Below are 14,617 nucleotides of genomic sequence, written 5' to 3' on the forward strand. Positions count from 1 at the left end.
AATAATACTGCAAGGGAAAAGCCATCGACTCAAACCACTTTATTTTGTGACTGGGAAAATCAGCAGGTATCAAGTGCCTCACTCAAGGCCATGCAAGCAGCCCAGTGGCAGACCCAGAATTTCTGATTCTTAGTCTTTGTATCTCATGTAATATCACTTACGTATATATTTTAAGCATCGACCAACACTCATTCACTTTCTTTCCATCCATTTATTCTTTGAGTGCCTGTCATGTTGGCACTGGGGCCACAATAAAGAACAACATAGATACTGACCCCATGGAGCTTTTAGTTAGTGAAGATTGATTCCTGGAATGAAATATTGAACACTCAACATTATTTATAAACATTCATTAATTCATTGATATTTCATAAGAATTTAAGTATAATTTCCTCAAAAAAACAGTTTATTCAGAAAAAAATATTTTTTCCTGAGTTTAGTAATATAATTCCACATGAAAGTAAAAGCATCTGAACATTAAAGGGCTTGAGACTGATAGCCAAGCTTATTTTTAATATCTTTATCTTATAAAATCAACAAAGCTTGTCAATAAAAGGGAAAATATTGGCCAATCACTTGAATGTTTTGTTAAATTCAGGCCTTTGGTATTACAGTAAAGAACTATTTAATGTTCAAAAGTATTCATGTTTATCTGCAAGTTTTTAACATTATTTAGGCATGTAATACTTTTTTACATGGGTAAGATCATTGTGTTCTTTGTTGGTCATCTGCTTCGTTTTCAACTACCAGGTTTCCAATTTGATTGCTCACAAAGCTCTCTGGGAGATATTTTTACATTTCTTTTCATTTATATGACATCTCACTTTGTGACATTTGTCTTTTCTATAAAGAAAAGTTGTATAGACTTTGCAACATCTTGCAAGAAAATATTAATAAAGAAATCACTATTGTAGTTTTGTTTTTAACTCTTAAATTATAAAACAGCAAATGCAATATATTGTGAAAAGTTCCATAATTCTTAATGACTGCTGATTTTATTAAAAAGCAAAATATTTGTGCAACAGATAAATTTAAATAGGTACAGAAAGTGTGATTGTATTATATGAAGAGATTATATACCTATCTGCACATACTCATATATATACACGGGGTGTGTGTGTGTACATATATGTGTGTGTATATATATATACACATACTAACTAATTGTACATCTTAAAGCTTTTAGGAGGAAAGATTAAGTCAACAAATACCTAGTAAAGTAAGGTATTTATTTATGAAAGCACTTTCTTTGAAGTGAGTCCAAGGAGCTAAAGTGTATGATACTGGGAATAGGCAACATTGATGGGTAGTGGGAGGTAGAATAAAAACAGGAAAACTTCTCAATAGAAAAAAAATAATGTTAAATAGATAGGAGAATTTTTGTGTTATCAAATAGAGGAAAAAACATTGACACGAAGTTGGGGTAGACTTAAAATACTCTCATTTTCCCATCAGGCCTCAATTGGCCTACTTGAGCACACACATTGCAGAATTCCCATGTGGGAGATTCATGTGAACTACTTATTCAACACTTTTGGTGATATAATCCCTAAAAGTAGAAAGAAGCACAAAGATTCATGACTGTACTGCTACTGGTGTCACAACATCAAAAGGAGCTAAGAAGGGAATGCAGCTGCTAGAATCTGAGCTAGAAGGAGAAACCACGGCAGATTGTTTATGGAAGCACAGATGGCTGCAGGGAAAACAGCCATCTCTGAGCCAGCTCGCCAGGAGAAACACTGGCAGGACACAGTTGCACTTTGTTAACATTTCCCTCCAATTTGAAAGGGTCTTAATTTTACTGCTGGACAATGATATTTGACACTTTTCATATATGACTTGTATACAGAGTCCAGCTGTAAAAGTTTGAACTGGAAAACATCTGGAGAGAGAAAAAAAGCCATGCACCTAGCAGGAGGTCAGGATACACAATGACCTTTTGGAGCCCTCAGAAGAATTACAGAAGCTTAGGAATGGCCAAACATGGAATGAACCGCCAAGCATGGCAAACACATAATTTTAAAAGCATGGCCAGAGTTATAAAAAATAAAATCAGAGGAAAAGAATCCATGCATAGACGTTTAAGACCACTGTCTATCAAAAACAAGAGTAAACGTTCACACTGCAGCCTAAATGAATGTACACAAATAAGTTGTTTAGGAATAGTTTGAGCAAGTTCTCATAATTGTTTGTGGAGAGAGACACGATTAAATGTATAGTATAGTTTTTATAACTGCATTTTGATTTTAACTTCTTATATTTTACACTAAAAAGAATAATTAATAAAATAATACATCAATAACTTCATTCTACCTTCTAACATAGGAAAGATTTTCATGTCATGCAATGACCTGATCAAGGCATATCTGCATAGTTTGAAGAAAGAAAAAGGGTGGAGATAATAATTGTTAAAGCATTCTATATTTACTTAATTTTTTAATTAAAGTTGTTTGAGAGTCCTGATCCTAGGGTGTCCATCCACATCCCTACACACTCACACATTACACACCCAGTTGGAGGCCAGCTGAGCATCAGGCACAATAGCATTTGGTTTCTGAAAGTGCATGTTTTTCTCGACTTCAAAGTAAACAAACTGAAGAATGTGTGACGATATAAAATGTAACTCACCCCCATCATGTCCACCCAATTTTATAGTAAGGGAAGACTCAAACCAACTAGTGTTTATTTAGCTATGTTAATACTATGTTATTAAACTATGCTAATAAATCATATATCTGATAGCCTGGGAAAACCAGATTCTTCAAAAATAGCTTCAGAAAGTCACATAATAAAGTAAAAATTAGAAAATATACTTCCACTTTGATTTTCAAGGATTATGCAAATCTCCACTCCTCAAACATTCTTTGCATGAGCCTATGAAAATCTGTGAACCCGTTTTCTCTACATTAACCTTGCATAGGAATGAGCATGCTTATTCTCAGGTTCTCTTCACGTGAGGCCAAACATCCAGGTGAAATCCAGGTGAATGCAAAAGAATTCATTTGGTTTTCCAGACATTACCATCTGCTCTTCAACCTTCCCCCTACCAGATATCCAGATATCTGCCTTTCATGGCTTCATTTCCTCTTCTCAACCAACCAGAACCCTATAGGCACTGATTCTCAATGTGTATTCTGGACTATTAGCAGCAGCATCCCTGGACTAAAGTGTGTAGTAGACAAGAGAAAGCCTTTAAGGCCTTCTGATAATATCTCTTTCACCACCACCTGTGAGACTGATGTAACTAGAGCAAGGCTAGACACAGTAGACCCATTACGAGGCTGTGGTAATTATCTAGGCAAATGTCATGTGAGTCTCAATTAGGACTGTGGAAACCATGCAAAATATTTAGTTCTTTAGAATGGCCCTACTTAAGCTACACTGAGCCACATGGAGTGAAACAGGCAGACAGTGAGGCAGTTTTGTTTGTGACTAAAGGCAAGGACCTCAGAGACAAAAGGGTTTAGAGTCCCAGCTGTGCAGCTGTCTGACCTTCAGCAAGTTATTTTCACTGCTGAATTGAAGGTTCTTCTTCAGAAATAGTGCTGACATCATACAGTTGTATGAGCATCACCGGGGGCCATATATGGTAGGATTAGCACAAAGGTCGGCACATACCAAGTTCTTAATAAATCCTAGCAGATTGTAAGACTACTTCAGAAGGAGAGAAGAGAGGGAGGGAGGAAGGGAGAAAGGAAAATAGAAGAAATTTGGTGTGAACATACTTTTGGAAAGTAAATTTTAGTTATTTGTTATCTTACAATATTTGTACATTCTTGATGTTTTTTTTTCTATTTATAGTCTTTTTATGAATTGTCATGTTCATTAAACAATGCTTTTTCTATTCCCAACCCACAAACACACACACATTCATTCCTTGAGTAAAGTACTTCTCACTCTTTAAGAGCCAGCTCTCTGGTGCCTCCTCTGCTCCTGTGCCATCATCTTGCCTCCTTGTGTAGACAGGACAACCACCTCCCTGTGTCACAGGTGTACCTACTACTGATTGACCCACGCCACTCGTGCATGTATTGACTCATAGTTGTCTCTCCCAGAGTGAGCTCTTGAAAAACCACGTTATCAGCCCCTCCATTCCCATGTCCCAGCTCAGTAATGGGCACAACACAAGTGTACCACAGCTTTATTTCTCTGAAAAATCATGTCCTAGACATTAACACAAAATATCTTAATGTCAGACATAAATCACTGTGTCCCCTTAAATCACTCACTATTTAGTCAAATTTACTACAACAGACACTACAAAGTAAAACTTGTGCTCTCTGCCACCAGGGAACCAAGAAAACAATTTAAGGGATAAGAAATGAATATGTGAGAGGTGAAAGAGCAACATTACATCTCAACAGAAGTTCAGAATAACATGGAAAACCATGTCATGAGACATGAGGTGATAACCTTGCTAACAGGTTAGCTAATTTAAGAACTATTAGAGTTCAGAATATGACAAAATTATGCCTATTTGCCATGGTTTAGGGTGACTTTGTAGAGATAATTGGATTTGACCTTATCCTGAAGAGCTTATAGGATTTGGATAGGTAGGGAGGACTTCCAGAAAGAGGGAAGGTACTCAAGGTGAAGAGGGCAGTATCAACCAAAGCAGAATGGCATGAATGGTGGGAAAACACAAACCAGTTTCTGGGGATTGTAAACACTCTGGTTGGCTGAAGTGTAGTATTTAAGTATGCAGAGCAGGGGAAATGCTAAACAGGCAGCTTAAAGTCAGGTTTTGGGGTGCCAATGAGTACTAGGGAGTCCAGGAGGTAGGGATAATATGTTGGAAGTGTTTTAATTAGATTGGCTTGGTGGTGGTGAACTTGGAAGGGAAGGGAGCAGCAAAAAGAAAGAGATGAATAATCTTAACTTTCATTTATAGAGTCTGGTTTGCATCAAACATTGTGTTTTATGTACATTATTTTGCATAGTCACCCCAATCTTATAAGGTGGCTGTACCAGCCCGAATTTAGTTCCACAAGCTTGTAAGAGACACGGTTTGGATTGGTCCTAAGGTATCTAACTCCAAAACCTGTTCTGATCAGATGTGTGCTGCTTCCAAAGCACGATGTAATGAGGGGCTTTGGGGATGACCCAGAAGGGTCAGAGACCTGGCAAAAAGTAAAATCAATGGGACTTGGTGACTCTTTGGATGGGAGGAAGAAGAAGTCAAAATTAGTTTCAAGCTTTTATGTTTGAGGGACGAGAAAATGATGATGAGATTACCACAGGAAAAGCAGGAGAGGGAATAGGGGGCAGCAAAAAGATGAGTAGAACATTAAATCAGTTTCAGATGGCAGCAGGATGTTTAATGGAAATGTCTGCTGGAGGAGAAGGGATACTGTAGCACTGGCACCACAGTGGAAAATGAAAATGCCGTGGAAATCCAGATTCAATCTAGGGTCACAAGATCCCTTCCTTCCTAACGTTTCCTCCAAGTTTGCTTAAAAATATGAAACATGAAAAGATATATTGTACATGATTTTGAAGAACTCAAACATTGTGGTTCAACGGAGCAGACTTTTTTTTTCCGACCAACCAAGACTTTCCTGCTTCGAATGCCAATTTATGCTCAAATACCCCCTTTCCCCTAACAACTTAAAGTGTGAAAACATATGCTTCCCTCTGCCCGCACCCTGTCCACAGCACATCCTGTAAAATTCCATCCATTGGCAGTTAACTTATAGCTTTAGAATGATATAGGTCTTAAAATAAAAGTTGAAGGGCTCAAAGAAAACAGTGGGTTCCTAACGTAAATATATGACGAGGCCAAACATTTAAGAAAATATTCAAGTTTCATAATTTCAGCCTTTCTTAAAAGAGTCTTTTGAGAGCTTTTGCTTTTTTCTTTTCCATTTTAAAATAAGGAGTTTGTGCAGTGATCATTTCCCGTATGGTTGCAAATATAGGCAAGCTGTACTTGGCCCTCCAAGAAAGGTACACAAAGCCTAACCTCCTGGTATACTCTGGAAAAATGAACCATTTCCTAAGCAGACTCTGCAATGTTGGGATAAATTATGATACTGAATTTAGTGTACATCTCACTCTAGGGGGAAAAAGGGTTCTTAAACTTCAATAAACTTGTATTTCTAGTAAAAATATGATCTAAAAGTAGATAATGTGGCATTGTTTAGTAGCTAAAAGTTAGATGGCAAATTGTACTGTAGCCAAGCCATTTCTATATGTATTCCATAACCACAAATAAGAAAATCTACTGAATGTATATGAATATCTCATATTCTGTCAAAACCTATAATAATGAAGGCAGTAAGGAGAATGAAACTTGTAATTATACTGCAGGTGGATTCAATTAGGGGGGGAAATGGTTTTTGGATCCAGAAATTGCAGAGGCATAATAGGTATCTTCTGAGTAAAAAAGAAGAGGGATATTCTTTTATTAATAGCAACACAGGCAATAAAACTGAAAAAATAGCCAGAAAAGAAAATCAGCAGTGAATGTTTATTTAACCAGCCTTGGAGGTTCACTTTAGCATAGTGGTTGACACTGTAACTTATCTCAAGAGGTGCCTGATAACAGAAACTGTGTTTCTCTGCAGTAGAAGTTGGGCATGATTTGTCTCTCCCAGGTCCATTCTGAACGTAAAGGATGTAAAATGATAATGTCCAAAGGGGATGGCTGTGTGAGCAGGTTGTACCCTGTACCCTGAGAAAGGATTATATGTGCACCCCCACCCAGGCTTTAGAACCTTAAGAAACCATTAAGTAGCCTTTCCAATGTATGGAGATACTTGGTAAGAGGAATTCCAACTGCAGTTCTTTGAAAATGTACTGAGTTCAAATTTGACAAGTAGAATTAATAACTCAGGGTTGGGTTTTTTTTTCAGTTTTTTGTTTTGTTTGCATTAAAATAACCTAAGATTATGTTTACAGATAACTAGAAGGCTGGGAAAAATCAAAATGTCACAATTAGAGAAATGATTGGCCAATTATGTGTTATTTTAACGACATGTTATGCAGGTATTAAAAATACTAACCACGAAAACTAAATGAAACATTAAAACCATTGTGATTTAATGATTATTGATTACAATTATGGAACAATATATTTTTGTAAAAGGCTATAAAGGAGTATATCACCTGACAATTATGTTTGGGTGGCTATATAATTTTTTTAATTTTTATTTTTGTTTTAAATATTTTATTTTTTATGATATTACAGTTGTCTCAAATTTTCCCTTTCCCCCCCTCCACTCAACCCGCCCCCCACTTTCATAGAGAATCCCCACACCCTGGTCCACATCCCTGGGTTCATCACATGTGCTGCTTGACGAATCCGTTCACCTTCTTTCAATCAGTTCCCACCTCCTTCCTCACCTCTTACTGTCAGTCTGTTCCATGATTCTATGCCTCTGGTTCTATTTTGCTCTTTAGTTTATTTTGTTCATTAGATTCCTCTTATAAGTGAAACCATATGGTATTTGTCTTTCACCAACTGGCTTATTTCACTTAACATAATAGTCTGTAGTCCCGTCCATGCTGTTGCAAAAGGTAAGAATTCCTTCTTTCTTTCTGCTGCAAAGTGTTCCATAATGTACATGCACCACAGTTTTTTTATCTGCTCATCTACTGATGGGCACTTAAGTTGTTTCCAGATATTAACTATGTAAATAGTGCTACTATAAACATTGGGGTGCATAATTCTTTTGAATCAGTGTTTCAGGTTTTGTCAGGTATAATCCCAGCAGTGGAATTAATGAGTCAAAAGTCAGTTCCATTTTTAATTCTTTGAGGAAATTCCATACTGTTTTCCACAGCAGCTGCACCAGTCTGTATTCCCTTTTGTCCACATCTTTGCCAGTACTTGTTTTTTGATTTATTGACAGCCATTTGATCAGATGCTATCTCACTGTGGTTTTAACTTAACTTACATCTCTCTGATGGCTAGTGATGTTGAGCATTTTTTCAAAGGTGTATGGGCCCTCTGTATGTCCTTCTTGGAGAAGTGTCTACCCAGGTCTTTAGATCAATTTTAGTATTGCTTTATAAATTTGAGAACAATTTCTGAACATCAGTTGCATTATAGTTTGTTTATATGCATAACACACAAAATAGAAATTTAAATTTAAAACAAAACAAACTCTTAGCAGAATTCTTGGCACATTGTATGTGCTTGGGCTCAGTAAGAGCAGCTATATGAGTACCATCTGATAGCTCCCACTTACTGAGTGTATGTGACAGGCATGACTAAGTGACTCTGCACATGCAAACTATAAATGACACACACATGTATATAAATGTGCTTTATATTTTATAAGTTAGTGATAATAGTTGTCATTTAATAAAATTTCCTGTGTGTGCCAAGCACTCTGCTAAGGCTTTTAATGAATTATCCAATCTAATCTTGACAATACTCATGAAAGGTTGGTCATGTTGGTATTTCCACTTTATGGAGGAGAAAATTGAGGCACAGAAAGATTAACTTACAAAAAGTTACACAACAGTTATGGTGGCAGTATTCTCAAGAGTATTTTCCTCCACACAACCCTCTGTTCTGGGAGGCCCAATTAACACATCCCAGAATGAACGTCTTAGGAGTCCATTCCTGAGATGCTGATCTAGTGGAAAAGCCACCATCCAGCATCAGGGGACCAGAGTTTAGGTCCCAGTTCTCCACAAACTCATTGTGATGCCAAGCAACTGTTTTGCATCTCAATTTCCTCCTATGAAATTAGGAAATGGCACCTGATATGATATGGAGGTAAAGAATGTCTTCCTGTGTCAAATGCCTGGAAGAATCTATGCACATGATTATCCCACACCCGATTATGGTTCTTAATTCCACCCTTCCACATGATTAAGAACTGGATGATAGAAGAACAAGTGTTAAAAAGACCAAAGCCCACATTGGGTGCTCCCAGTGTAATTCAAGAGGAATGTAAGAATTATAAAGTTCATAATGAAAAACTTAGCAACCTAACAGGACTCAGGAAAAATATTTTTATGCCAGGCAGCATACTGGTGCCATGCTCAGAAAGCAATCCCAAGTGTTTTTATTATAGAAGTTCTCTCCTTGCTTACCCAGACTTAACTGCCACCACTTTCCAACACTGCCTCTGCTCCAGCCAAGCCAGTCACCCACATTGTCCAGCAAAGTTTAGTCCCCCTTAAGTGCTTACTCATTGCCATGAAATGCTTTACTCTTCTGCCCAAAACAGTGCTCCTTCCTTGATTCAGGAGATACTGAGCTTCTTGAGAATAAGAATTCTGTACTGTATTTCTAGCTCCTTAGGTAATGCTAGGAATGTTGCAAGACCTAAATGGTGACACCAGCACACAGTACACTCTCCTATCTCTAATTCCTTTTCTACTTTGGTAATCATACAGATAAGCATTTAGAACTGTAACCTGCCACATAAGATCATTTTCCTATGTTGTCATGCATGGACATGGTATGTCTTTTAGCAAGTTATAAGAAACTTTATTTCTGCATTTGTCATAAAGCATAGCATAGAGTTAGGCAAGTAGAAAATATACTTTAAATACTTATTGAAATAAAGGAAAGAATAAATAAGTGGGATTGCATCAAATTAAAAACCTTCTGCACAGCTAAAAAATATCTATCATCAAAATGAAAAGGGAATCGACCACATGGGAAAACATATTTGCTAATGATACCTCAATCAAGGGCTGGATCTCCAAAATACATAAAGAACTCACATGACTCCACTCCAGGAAGACAAACAATCCAATTAAAAAATGTACAAGGAACCTGAACAGACACTTCTCCCAGAGTCCACAAGGAAGCCATACAGAAGGCCCATAGGCATATGAAAGGATGTTCAGCATCACTAATCATCAGAGAGATGCAAATTAAAACCACAATGAGATACCACCACACCAGTCAGAATAGCCATCATTAACAAATCAATAAACAAGTGCTGGAGAGGAAGTGGAGAAAAAGGAAACCTAGTGCACTATTGGTGGAAATGCAAACTGGTGTAGCCACTATGTAAAACAGTATAGAATTTCCTCAAAAAATTAAAAATGGAATTGCCTTTTGACCTAGTGATCCCACTGCTGGGATTACACCCTAAGAATCCTAAAACACCAATTTGAAAGAACCTATGGACCCCAATGTTCATAGCAGCACAATTTACAATAGCCAAGTATTGGAAACAGCCTAACTACCCATCAGTAAATGAGTGGATCAAAAAACTGTGGTACATTTACACAATGGAATACTATGCAGCAGAAAGAAAGAAGGAACTCCTACCCTTCACAGCAACATGGGTGGAACTGGAGACTATTATGTTAAGTGAAATAAGCCAGGAGGTAAAAGACCAATACCATACGATTTTACCTATAAGGGGAACCTAATGAACAAAACAAACAAATGAACAAAATAGACCAGAGGCATGAAAACAAGGAACAAACTGACTGGGACCAGAGAAGAGGGGGGAAGGGGATAAGGGAGGAAAGAAGGGGAAGTGTGCCTATCTAAAGAACAAGTATAAATGACCCATGTACATGGACAACAGGGTGGGGACCGACTGTGGGAGAGAGGCTGGGGTGGTGAGGCAGGAGAGAGCAACAGGGGAAAACTGGGACAACTGTAATAGAATGAAAATAAAAAACATATATTTGTTGATTGTCTATTTGATTGTAGTCTTTTTAAAGAACAATTATATAGTGTTAATATTGCTAGACTATGACCAGCACTTTATAATACATTATTATATTTATACCTCACACTTAGTTTAGTTTTGAGAAGTATAACATAATTCCCATTTTGTAGATGAGGAAACAAAAGTTAATGAGACTGAATGATTTTTTTCAAGTTCATGCAGCTACTAAAATAAGGTGATTATATTTATTAACCAGGATACATCTGAGCATGAGTAAAAACCCTAAAAATCATTAATTATATAACTTTTGAAATATTAATTTATTAACTAATAACTAGTTTTATTATATTGTTAAATCTGTAAAATCGCTCTATTCAAAAATTATTTTCAAAATAATACTTTTTTGAAAATATTTTTTTTACTTTTCAATTTTACCCTTTGTGACAGCATAGGTGAACCTGGAGAACATTATGCTAAGTGAAATGAGCCAGTCTGAGAAAAGACAACTACCATATGATATCACTTATATGTGGAATCTAATGAACAAACTGAACTAACACGCCAAATAGAGACAGACTCATAGAAAACAAGCTGACAGCTCTGGGAGCAAGGAGCTGGAGGTGGAGGGATCCAGCCAAAAAGCTGGATCCATGAACATGAACAACAGTGTTGTGATTGCGGAGAAGGGGAATGGGTGGAGTTAGAACAGGGTATAAGGGGGATAAATGGTAATGGAAAAATATACAATAAAAAAAGTCAAAAAGATTTTTATTTTTCAATTACAGTTGAGATACAATATCATGTTAGTTTCAGATATACAACATAGAGATTAAACATGTATATAACCTACAAAATGATCATCATGATTCTTTTTTAAATAAAAATAAAATATATACAAAACAAAATAGAAATATATGATTAGCTAAACATTAAAAATAAAAGTTTAATAACTAGTTTTGATCAATATTTTCACCTCCAAAATTGTATTATGATGTCTTGTAAGAACTTTTTTTATTCTAGTCTTACTATTTTTAAGTTCTTCATAAAATTTTACAAAATATTTAAAATTATATGTTATGATAAGTAGATGTAAAATTACATTTTTAATAGCATTTTCTTTATAAAACATTATTTTTCATTAAAAATAATTTCTAAAAGTTTTTATGAACTCAGAAAAAAAAGGTCCTATACATGCAAACATAGTGAGAAAGTTTTAAGTGCTATTTAGGTGTATAAAAACTACAAGAGAAATAAAAGCAGAAAAAATTAAAAATGGAAAGTGGAGAAAAACAACAAATGTTGTATACACATAGGAGATAAATTGTTTTTGTTTTGTTTTGTTTTTTATATTCAACTAAAAACTCTTTTTATTTGTCATCACGTCATTTAACATATATATTGTAGTATTTTTTAAATTTTCTCTTTATTTTTTATTGTTGTCCAAGTACAGTTTTCTGCCTTTTGTCAGACAATGGGCATACTTGGGAGTAACTCTTGCTTTGCATGAGTATAGTTGTGCTGCCTGGACAAGGACAATCATCCAAATAATCCAAATGTGACTTTTATAAGAACAGCAACCATGTCTCACTTTTCAGTTTTGTTCACCATACTTGGTACATGTTCTGTAAATATTTGTTGAATAAGTTCATGATTCAACCAAGTAATCAAAGATGAAAAACACACTAGGCCACATAGAAAGATATTTTAGTGTATATTTAAAGCATCAGCATCACTGTTTCTTAAAGACTGAAAGGAAAAACTTAAAGTCTAAGCATGATGAAAGCACTCCTACCCACTAATTATTACTGCCCAAGAATAAGTTAGAGCCCTCAAGACCATTTAACATCTTCAGAAGACAGTGTGTGGCTGATCGTGCATGATCAGTCATGAGTAGTAGTATGTAATACTACTAGTAGTATTCCAGTAGTACAGTAGTACTACTACTATACATATACTGTCATGTACTGTCATGTATACTGTCATGTATACTGTCATGAATAGAAGCCTCAGGCAGACCTCATAGAAGACACACAGTATAAGTGAAAGCTGAAGTAAGGCTGAGTCAGCAAGATGTGCAAACAAGAGAATACCAGCTGCCTGGAGGCCCAATGACCAGGCTGACTGGAGAGAGCACCATGGACAGAAAAGGTAGTACATGACAGTATATGGATGCTGCTAAAGAACTTCCTACCACATTAGAGGAGGGGACTTCATGCCTCACTGTCATCTCAACCAAGGAAAACGATTAATTTTTTAAAATGTCTGAACAAACTGGTCAACAAGAATGACAAGACTGCACTGGTTACAAATGAGCAAAGAAAATTTATTAACATTTCCTCACAAGACTTCCTCACATGGGAGAAGAGAGTAAGATCTTAACCTTCCAGATTAGTGCCTCATATCTTCCCATACAAAATACTCTTTTCCATTACTCTGTCTCTTTTGAATATATGCTTAGTCATTCAAATTTCCTCCTCTCTCCATTAGGCAGAATCTGGGTAAGAGCTTAAGGGAAAGAAGGTTTTACATGACTTCCTTGTGGGGATGGACAACAATCCAAACACATGGGCCTTTTTCTTGTCCTCCCAATTTTAGGACCTTTTCTGTCCATGGTGCTCTCTCCAGTCAGCCTGGTCATTGGGCCTCCAGGCAGCTGGTATTCTCTTGTTTGCACATCTTGCTGACTCAGCCTTACTTCAGCTTTCACTTATACTGTGTGTCTTCTATGAGGTCTGCCTGAGGCTTCTATTCAGTCCTTGCCTCAACAACTCTGCCTTTCTCTAATCTGTGTGAAACACCATTTGCCTCTATTACAATAACACCTTTGTCAAGTTCACCAGTCAAACTCGTAAGTATATCCCACTTCCTCCTGAGAGCATGTCAGAATTTCTGGGTCCTTTCTATGATGCCACAGTCCAAGGTCATCTTGAGAACTCCCAGTCAGACTGTTCTACAACTGCTGCCCTGACATATTTTTTTTTATTTTTTATTCACATTCTTGACTCAGTCTCTTCTAGAAAGAGTTTCTGAAACCTAGAGTTTCCAAAAAGGGAGTGATTGAATATTTCTCTGTTTTTAATATTCTCTTAAACTGAAGAACACAATTTGTTCCAATGTATATGAGGCCAGAGCTGGAGTCTTAACATATTTGATCTTCATCTTCCTCTTCCTATGATCACCTGGAAGAAGCAGTTTGCTTCCTACTTCCTCTTCCTTTCTGGGTTGAACTTTGTCTACATCTTACCCTACTTCTTCCAGAGAGAAGACATTTGTCTTAGTCTTAATGGCAAAAATTATCCTTTCTTTAAAGTAGTAAAAATTTGTGAAGCAGCCAGTTATAAACCTTCATAGACAAATTGCTAAATTACTTAGAATTGGGAGTTACAGAAGACAAAAATTTATTAGTTCAGTATCTTAAAAATATTATCCTCACATTTTCCAGTTTTAAAACTCAAACAAATCACCCTCAATTTGACATCTAACCTGTTTATAGAAAAAGCTTCCTGTAGTCAAGGCAATGTTTATTTGTGAGAAATTAGCAGATATATAAATTACTTGTAAGTACCACAAAAATGTAAGATTTAGAAAAAATGCTATTCATTGCTTATATGAAACCACACAACTAGGAATTTAGCCATCTTTATCACCCAATTAGCCTGCATAAATACCTTTGGTTGTGTCTTACATAAGTTCTACTACCTAACTACAAAGAAATAAAGGTAAGTTCAAAATCTGTGTTATAATACTTTAAAATTTGGACAGAGAAATATATGTACAGCAATAAATTATTACCTTGTGTAACTATTTACAAAATAAATTATCAGCAACTCAAGGAGGAGTAATGAATTTCACTGCTACTGGAATAACCTGTATAGTGTGGACACAATACACAAAGGGATGATTTACGTCCTGTGCAGGACAGAGCAGGACAGCATAAGATTTTATCACACTACTCAGAAAAGCACATAATTGAAAACTTCAACAGAGGAAGCAAGCACATACAATGGGCTAAAGATAGTTTA

Source organism: Phyllostomus hastatus, unplaced genomic scaffold (genome assembly GCF_019186645.2).
Source record: "Phyllostomus hastatus isolate PE091 unplaced genomic scaffold, TTU_PhHast_1.1 phas_contig_40, whole genome shotgun sequence".
NCBI lineage: Eukaryota > Metazoa > Chordata > Mammalia > Chiroptera > Phyllostomidae > Phyllostomus > Phyllostomus hastatus.